This window comes from Fukomys damarensis, unplaced genomic scaffold (assembly GCF_012274545.1).
Source record: "Fukomys damarensis isolate Sample0158 unplaced genomic scaffold, DMR_v1.0_HiC HiC_scaffold_19, whole genome shotgun sequence".
Taxonomy (NCBI): Eukaryota; Metazoa; Chordata; class Mammalia; order Rodentia; family Bathyergidae; genus Fukomys; species Fukomys damarensis.
The window spans coordinates 9,730,654-9,740,120 of NW_022900931.1; positions in this window are offsets into that span (position 1 = coordinate 9,730,654).

Here is a 9,467-nt window from a genome sequence, read left to right on the forward strand (position 1 = left end):
AAACGTCCTCCTCTATATCACTGCTGAGCTCGAGTCCTGACTTAGCAACAGTGTTTTTTTTTTCTCCAGCAATGTCCACAAAAAGCCTTTAGGGGACCACAGCCCCAGCTCTGGGCCCCAACTCCAGCCCCAGGCCTCAGATTGTCCCAGGTCCCTGACTGGCTCAGACCTGCCTCTCTGCTTCCCTGCTCCTGGGTGGTGTTCAGGGTTCTGTGGGACCCCCGGCCACCTCCAGGCATGGCCTGGTCACCTGCCCTGGGCACCCTGCCTCCCTTGTCCCTGATGCCTTCCACCGTGTGCTGTCCCCTCTACAGTCATTGACCACTCTTGCTCCCTTGAGAATTAAGTAATGCTGCTTGTCTCTATGACTGGGTCAGGGGTCTGGGGTCACCATCCTGTGACCTCAGGCTGAACTGCCTAAACTTTGGCCCAGCTCTTGTTTTCGACTGCCTTTTTCTCAGACTCCTTTTCTCTACTTCTTCCACATGGGAGGCCCTGGGCTAGCCTGGATTACTACAGGGCTGCTTCAAGTAGGCTCAGTGAACAGCCGAGTCCCTATGAGAGACGTAACATAATGGCACTCAGCAAGTTCAACCCAGCTGGCACTGTGGCCCTGATTGGGGGCCCCCAGTGGGAGTCCACGGCTTCCTGTTCCCTTCTTCTGCTGGAGTTGGACAGGGGGTGTCCTGGAGGGCCCAGGCCTGGGTCTCCTCACCCTTCGCCTGCCTGCTCCTTGCTGGATGATTTTCCCTCCAAGCGTCCTCACGTGGTCCCCAAAGTGGGCACCCCTAGGTTGCTTCAGGTGGGCCTCATTCTGTGACCAAGCAGCCACAGACTGAGCCTTGTGGTTCCAGGGCTGCCCACTGGGCCCGAACCAGGTCCTGCTCCAGGGCGTCCTATTCTCTAACTTCCTTCTCCTGGCTGACCCGGCTGGCGCTGCGATGCTCTCCTAAGGCCTTGAAAGCAACTCTGCCATGGAGTTTTCTTCACTGTCTTTATCATCTCTTGAGGACGGGAAAGCTAGTTCCAGACCTATTTTTTCTCAGTCCCGTTGTCCCTGTGCTCTGGATCTCAGGTCCCACTCTGGCACTGCCCACTGTGCCTGGCATCTCCCATGGGCATCACAGGGACTTTGTCTCATGGAGCCTCTTCCCATGATCCTCCACCTGCGAGCACTGGATCCAGTGCTGCTGTGTCAGTGTGCAGGCTCTGGACCCCCAGGTTTCTCCTCCCCGCTCTGTGGCTTTGATGCCCACCTCTTGGAAGGCAGCTGAGCTTACCACTATACCGCCAACACTCACCTCTTGGGAAGGGGGGCTTTTCTTCCTTGACTACTCCTGCCTTCAGAGTTCCTGACTTGACCCACTCCGGTGAACCCCAGGCTGGGTGCCCCTCTCCTCCTGCGGCCTGCAGCCCCAGCTGGCGGGCCACTGTCTCCACCAGTCATTGTCCCCATTCCTCAGAGCCAAGTCAACTGCAGCCTTCCTGCCTGTAAACTAAAGTTCCCTACCCAAGGGCTCCTTTCTGGCCCCTCTGAACTCCTTCTAGCCCCCTCACACCTCTCGCTGAGCGGAGCCAGCCCACGTGTAGCTTCTGCATGCCCTGGTCCCCTTCGTGTCCTGGACTCAGGATTTTTCCTCAGTCTTCTCAGGAGATTCCACCCACACCTCGGGCTTCTGGAGTCCTTGCCTAGGGCCTGCAACACAAGAACATCATCCCTGTTTTACATTTTGGGGAATAGCTGTGACACAGCTCATCAGGGAGCAATTTTGGGAAGGACACCAGTCCATTTAACATGCCCTAAGTGTGGCATGTTCTGGAGAGCTCTGCCCAGCCACCTGCAGGCCTGGGTGCAAAGGCCTAAGTCCCAGCAAGAATCCCACACTACGCCCTCACCTAGAGGTTCCCACAAGCCCAGGGAGGCCAGCTGGAGATGGGCCTGGGCCTGTGACAGGCCCAGGTCCTGGACTTAAATGAGAATGTTTCCAGGTCCTGTCATACTGATTCTTGCTGCTAAAATTCTGGTTACTTCTAGGGCTGGGGATTTAGCTCAGTGGTTCTGGTGTGAGTTTGATGCCTGGTACAAAAACAAAAACAAACACAAAAAACCAAACAAACAAAAACCTGGTTACTTCTAAGATAGGCAAATCCTACATTTAAGATGAGGAGGAGGTGAGGTGTGACTTGGGGGTGGAGCCAGCCAGGGACAGAGGAGACAGCTGGCAGGGGTCAGGAGGGGCCCGGCCCTGGGCTGTGTATACCACAAAGGGCCTCACTCATCCTCCTGCAGCCACTAGCTGCTCCCCAAGAGGTTGAGGCTGTAGGACCAACATGTGCCTGCCAGAACTGGCCTGCTTCTAGACTGTTCTCTCCACACCTGGGGCCCCAGGATTGTGGTCCAGTTGGTCCTCCGCCTGCATCTACCGCCTTTCCTTTCGGGGTGGCCTGTGTTACCCATGTAGGCACCCTCAGCACGAGAAGGCCAAGGGGTCCCTGGGTGGGAGGATGTGGGAAGAGCTTAATGGCTTAGGAGTCCATATGCAGACACGTGACCCCAAAGTCGCAGGCTTTGTAGGGAGTAGGCTGGGCCCACATTAGAGGAAGCTGGAAGCTTGAAATTCAAACCTGCTGTAGGCCATTATGAAGGCAGGAAATTTTTTAAATAGTTCATTAGCTTGATTTCTAACCTTTCAATACTCAGACGGATAAATATTTGAAAATTTCCTGGTCATCCTTCTCAGGCTCGGTTTACTCAGGCTGTGGAAACTAAGTTGGCAGAAGAAATGAGCTCTCTTTTTTTTCTTTTTGTGCCTGGACTGGGGCAGGGTGGGCAGGGAGGGCCTCTGCAAGATGGGAGAGGGCTTTGAGGGCCGGGGTACGGTTGGCACCTGTCTCCCGGGGGTGGCGGGGATGATGGGAGCAGGCAGAGGGGAGGGTGAAGAGAGGCCAGAAAGTTTGCAAGCAGGGCCCTTTGCCTTTCTAGCTAAGGTAAAAGCATTTTCTTCCCTCTTCCACTGCTTGTGGAAGGCCTCACCCTTCAACCCCATTGGCCTACCCATCTCTTCTCCTCAGCCTAGGGGAGCCAGAAGGAGGTGCGGTTTCTGTCTTGCTGCTGGTTGTGCCCATTTTGCAGCTGGTTGACAGCCCTCTGTGCTCTTCGGGAAAGGACTGAGAGGGATGCCGCCCTAGGGGACAGCAGATCCCTGTGGGGACACCTTTCCAAATGCATGACCCAGCACCTGAGTGCTCTCCAGGGTCCGCAAGGTGTCTGCAGGAGTCAGGCACCCCTTAGGTCGACCTCTACTTTATCCTGCTCACTTGTCAGGCCCAGTACCTCCTGTCTCCACTTGTGGTGTTGCCCCTGCCCGCTCCAATCCCTGCACCCCAGTTTTGGTTCGTGGCACTCTCTGCCAGGCTCTTCTAGTCTTTCTAGCTTTAGGATCCGAGGGTAGACATTTCCCCAGTGACACCAGTGACAGTGGCCAGGCAGCCCTCTCTACAGCCCCTGGGAAGGGTCTGGTCCCAGCTCTTGCCCTGGAGGATTCCACTTGGGGACCATGCTTCTCCTGTGTGGGACCCTGCACCAGTGAGGTGTTAGCCACCGAGGCCTCATGATAGGGCCCTAAGGGAGGAATCCATTCACACACCCCCCTCAGTGTGTGAGAGGGGAAGCGAGGCTCCATGGGGCTAGTGTCGCCCTGGGCCCAGACGCTCATACCCAACCCCCAGCCTGGCTGACCCTGTGCCCATGAACTGATGATGACACATCCCAGGCCAGGCCATCCACTGAAGGCTGGGCTTCCCACCAGGGTGGCCTGGTAACAGGAAGACAGAAGCCAGGAGTGCTCACCTGGACACGAGAACCTCAGTTTTCTGCCTCTGTGAAGTGGAACCAGACACCTGGCCAGCACAGTCATGAAGACCTGAAAATCGAGGAGTGCTCACCCCTGGGACCTGACCCACAGCCACCCCAGAGTCCCCCAGTGTTGGGGAGGGGCTTGGTGCAGTGAAGGAGCCAGCAGCTGTCTGGCCAGCAAGGCCACAGAGAGCTGCCCCCAGCCCAGGAACCTGGCTGTCTCCTCATGGCCGCTCATTGGTCCTCTGCTTAGCATGCACTCCAAGTCCTGAGGCTTTCACACCACCATATGTTGATGACTCTCAGCTCTTTCCTGTCCCAGATGCCCTTGTGGTCTCCAGATCCTACTTCCTGCATAACGGTCCCCAGCCAGGCCAGCACTCCAGGGCTCCTCATCTCACACGTGTTGATGCCTTGCATCCAGATATTTTGCTTTGAAAACGTACCTCAAATCTGACCTTCTTTGGGGATCTCCTTCCCCTGACCCCTCTCCCCCTGGGGTCCAAACCACACCACAACACCATTCACTGGGGAGGCTGTCGAAGGCTCCCACTGGCCTCTAGACCAAGGTGCTCTCCACACCACAGCCAGAGGGCCACACACTTTGGGATACCACCTGCCTCACTTCCCCCATGGGGCTCCACACCAGCACCCACAGCCCTCCCCGAGGGGGGCTTATATGGAGCCTCCATTTCTCCCTCTTTCCTCAGTGAATGTTCATTCTGTGTGAGGCACATTGGTCCCACCGACACACAATGCCAGCCTGTGTGCATGTTGTGTGCATCTGGTGGCCCCATACCCCTTGCTAGTGATTAGTTTGGAAATAGCTGTGAGACCCAGTTTTAACCAGACAGGAGATATCTTGGAAGGCTTTGGGGTGGAAGAGACAGCAGTTGTCCTCTGGGTGTCCTGGTTGCATTTCCTTGGGACACAGACACTCTCAATCCTTGCACTGGAGAGACACCCAGGCCCTCTCTGAGGACTTTCCACTTGGTAAGAGAGCCAAGCTCACAATGGGAGAAACAGCGGCAGTGAGGGTCACCCTGCGGCTGGACCTGCATTCTTTTGTCTGTTCATGGGACATGTCTCTGCTTAAACTTGCCTGAGTAGGGGTTTTGTGTTATGAAATAGGACAGGGACCCTCATGGGGTCAAGAGACAGAGATTCTTTGGTCTTTGTTGATGACTTGTTACCCTCTAAGGAGGAAGACAAGTCTCTTGCTAACAAGGAACTGTGTCCTTCCCTTATACTCCTACTCTCATTGCAAGGACTAGAGTTGCCATGCCAGTAGGGGGGACACCAGGATATCTCTAAGTGGCCACTGAACCTCATCCTACAGGCACGTAAATCCCTTAAAACCTGAAAGAGAAGTCTTAAGAGCTATCCTCACGGGAAATCATTAGCCTCTACCCACCCCAGTGGAGGCATAAAAATTGGTCCTACTCTTTTGGTAATGAGCCAGTATGATCATCAGAGCTGCACCTCCATTAGCTCCTCAAGCTGAAACCCCTTCCCTATTTTCTCTTGCTTTCTAACTCTGCCTAATAAATATGCCTATGCCTCTCACTGATGTGTCTAGAAATTATTTTTCTGTGATGGAAATTGATGAAGCTACTCCTTGGGGCAGCAAACTGGGCACCCTGTTCTTTGGGGGACCTCCTTGGATCCTATCCAGTAACATGCTAATTTTGTGATTTCCATCTGAATAATTTTTGTGTTGGGGCACAATACATGACATCTCGTGGTTTACTGTGGCTCATGGTTGGCCAGCTACAAGGCAGAAACAGCATGGTAAAAAAAACAACAACAAAAAAAACAAAAAAAACCCCAAAACTGGCCAGAGAAAAGCTACCCACCTTATAGTGGTTAGGAAGCAGAGGGAGCAGGGAGAAGCAGGGGAGGGAGATACACAGGGTCATTCCCACAGTGACCCACCTCTTCTGACCACATCTGACCTATTAACACATTCAGCTATGAAAGCAGTAGTAGATTAATCTACTGGTGAACACAGTGCCCCTGGTCCAGTCACCTTCAGAACATTTGAGGCTTTTGGGGGACACCCCAGATCCAAACCACAACCCATTCCTGGAACCTAAAAGACTCAGGTCTATCTCTTCATGTAAAATGCATTTAGTTTATCTGTAAGAGTCACCAAAGTCTTAGCAGTTTTAGCATTGTCCAAGTCCGAGTCCAAAATGACCTGTGAGACTCAAGGCAAACTCTTAGCTGTGAGCCCCTGTAAAAATCAAAATGAAGGCTGAACACTGCTGATATAAGGTGGCACAGGGTAAACACTCACATTCAAAAACAGAAACGGGGAGCAGAAGGAATGGGACCATATCAAGACCGAAACTCAGCAAGGCAAATCTCAGATCTTGTCATTCTCTGTCCAGTCCTGGGGTAGCTTGGGTGGCCCTGGCCCTGTGACCTTGCTGATTGAAGCCCTCATGACCTCTCTTAGGATGGCTTTGCTCACTCCTTGTGGTTTTCCTCAACAGGTATTCTATGTTTCTGGTTTCTCCGAATTTCTGAGATCTCTACTGCACTTTGTTTTACTCTTAGCTTCATGGTCTGCCCTGCCAGGGGCACATTTCCTTGTCTCTCAGGCCTTCTTGAGAAGTCTAGGTGGAAGCCTTCCTAACCCCACAACCAACCCCTGCATTCTTCATGCCTGTTAAACCAGCATGGATGATGGCAAGGTCTGTAGCCAGCTCGAGCAGTAACTGGGGCACCTTGCATCGCAGCTGCAGCAGTGCCTGTATGGCTGAGCGCTGTGAAATGAATTCCCCCAAATCCTTTCCCTAGGCAGTCCTTCTGCAGCAAGATGGCCCAGGGCTCTTTTCTCAAAGCTAGTCTCCCACTTTTCTACCCTTGACCCTGTGAAGGCTGGAGTCTCACTAATCCTTGAGTTCTCTTCAAGGTATCTTTCTCATTGTCCTAATGCTAAGTACTTGGCTTCTTATGCTAATCTTTTCAGTAACCATGTTTTCAAAGGCCCCAGTTTTTCCCTGGGTTTCCTTTCTGAAGAAACCATTCACTTTTAAAATCATTTAACTCTGTCATTTGCTCCTGATTTTCACTTGCTAAAAACAGCAAGCAGTACCAAGCTACGGCTTGAACACTGGGATGCCTTGAAATTTCCTCTGCCATATTAACGAGTCTGTTGCCCTTAATCTTAGTCTCCCACAAAGTCTTAGGACATGGGCGAAATGATGACAACTTTTCAGCCAGAGTATAACACACATGGTCTCAAGTCCAACTACCAATGGAGCCCTTGTTCCCAATTGAAACCTCCTGGGCCTGGTCTTTACTACCAGCATTTCCATAGCATTCTGGTCTTCTGATCATAATCTTCCACCAAGCTCAGCTCACAGAATTCTGGGGCTTCACTCGCTGCCATCGCCACACCTTTCCAAACTTCAAACTCCTCCCACAAGTAAGCCCCAGAGCCTTTTAAAACACAGAGTCAGGTAGTCCTAGCAATGATCCTACTTCTGACACCAAGATCTGTCTCTGTCACGTTCTCATCACTGGTGCATGTTACCCAGCACCCACAACTCAGAGAAGGTTTTTATTTTGGATCTTGGTTACAGTTGGTGGTGCGCCAGCTTACAGCAGAAGCTGCATGATGGAAAAGGCTGGGCGGAGGGAAGCTGCTCGTGTCATGGCGGCCAGGAGTCAGAGGAAGCAGGGAAGAGCCAGGGAAGGGGATGCCCTTCAAGGTCACAGCCCCAGGGACCTGACTTTTCTGACTAGGCCCCACCTTGGAACAGTATGTTCGGGTATGAACTAACTCATCAATAGTTGAATCCACTGATGACTATAACTCCCCCATGATCCAGTTACCTTCCTTCCAAACGCATGAGGCTTTTGGGGGACAGCCCCATATCCAAACCATAATAGAAGACCACCCTGGACTCCATCCAGTAACATGCCAATTTTGTGATTTCCATGTGAATTGAGCAAAAGAACCCTTGGCTAACTGGTGACATTACGTGCAGCTCCACACGGATACACACCATTGACACATCACCCGTACTTTTGGAGAGTGTCTTTTGCAGAGTCACAGCGTGGTGGAATTGTTTCTAGGGCTAATGCCTGGGCCATATGAATAGAAATATAAAGTCCAGATGGAGGAGATGAGGATTCTGTGGTCTTCTGTGCTGTCTAGACTCCAGCCAAAGAGGCCACGATCCATTCAGGGTGACTTTCCAGGAGCGAAGTTGGGGCCATCAGCTGAGCATGTTAGCATTTATCTTTGGACAATACTGCACCCCTGTGAGCTCTGATGCTCACTAGCACTGGTGATCCCTGATGGAGGGGAGAGAGGTACCTGTGGCCCTAGGAAGGAGCAGCCAATGCAGAGCTATTTGCCATGGGCTCTGCCCTCAAGTTTCCACACAGATCTTTAGTGCCAAACACCACTGTTACAGTTCAGTAAAAGAGGTGTGAATTCCCCATAAAAAGCATCCTAAAAATAAACAGGAAAAGGATCAATGCAATAGAAAGAGGAAAATATATTGAAGAGATACTTCTTAGTGAAATAAATATGACCAAGAAACCTTTTTTTTTTCTTCTTTTTTTGGTACTGGGGATCGAACTCTGGTCATTGCCCTTATGAGGCAGGCTGCCGAACCACTGAGCTAAATCCCCAGCCCTAGAAGAAACCTTTCTAAATAGACTCCTCCACTTTGGTAGAAATCATAAGCTGTTTTCCAATATCCACCTTCCCTTCTGCCATAGGAGACTCCTTGATTTTTAGCTGGGTGTGTGAGGTCATCTAGAATAAAGATATTCCCAGCATCCATCTGTGTGGGAGCCATGTACTCAAGTTCTGGTCAATGAGTAGTAGCAGATTCCAGAAACCTCCCTTCAAAGATAGCTCTTAGGTGCTCTGTTTCCTTTTAATCAGATTCCTGCTTCCGCATGATGGCTCGAGCTCAAGCAGCCACACTGGACTGTGAGGGTGCAGAAGCCGAAAGCACACACAGCAAAGGAACAAGAGAAACCTGGCTGACAAACATCATGGAGCAGACCAGAGTGCCAGCTCTGGGCTGCCATCTTCCAAATTTTAGTTGATATATTTCTGGCTCGGATCTATTGTTTGTACCTGTGCCTAGTCCTAAACTGGATGATGGAATAACAATAGAGAAATGCAAAATAAGACAAAATGAAGTATCACTTTTATCTCTCCAGCCTGGAAAATTTTGAAAGATTATTACATCCTTTGAGACAGCATGGCCCTGTGGCTAATGTCCCACCCGAACTGGACTCTTGCCCTGGACTTACCCGCTGTGGAAACTCAGATGTTGTATGTAACTCCCGTGCCTCAGTTTCCTTGCCTAAAAAGTATGAGAAAAGTAGAGCTCACGGGGTCACTGAACCAAACACAGAGCAGTGGTGGTCAGAGTGTGCAGCGTGCCATTACCATGAAGACTTGGAACTGCTAGAGCCGTGCTGGAGTCCTGGGATCGGGGAGGCCGAGGCACAGTCCCACTGTGGTCAGAAGGAGTGGGAAAGGCCGGCGAGCTTTTGGAGGCACCGGGTGCTCTTCTCAAGTGTTAAAAACATATACACGACTCCTCCCATTGGGTTTCTCTGGCTGAGCCAC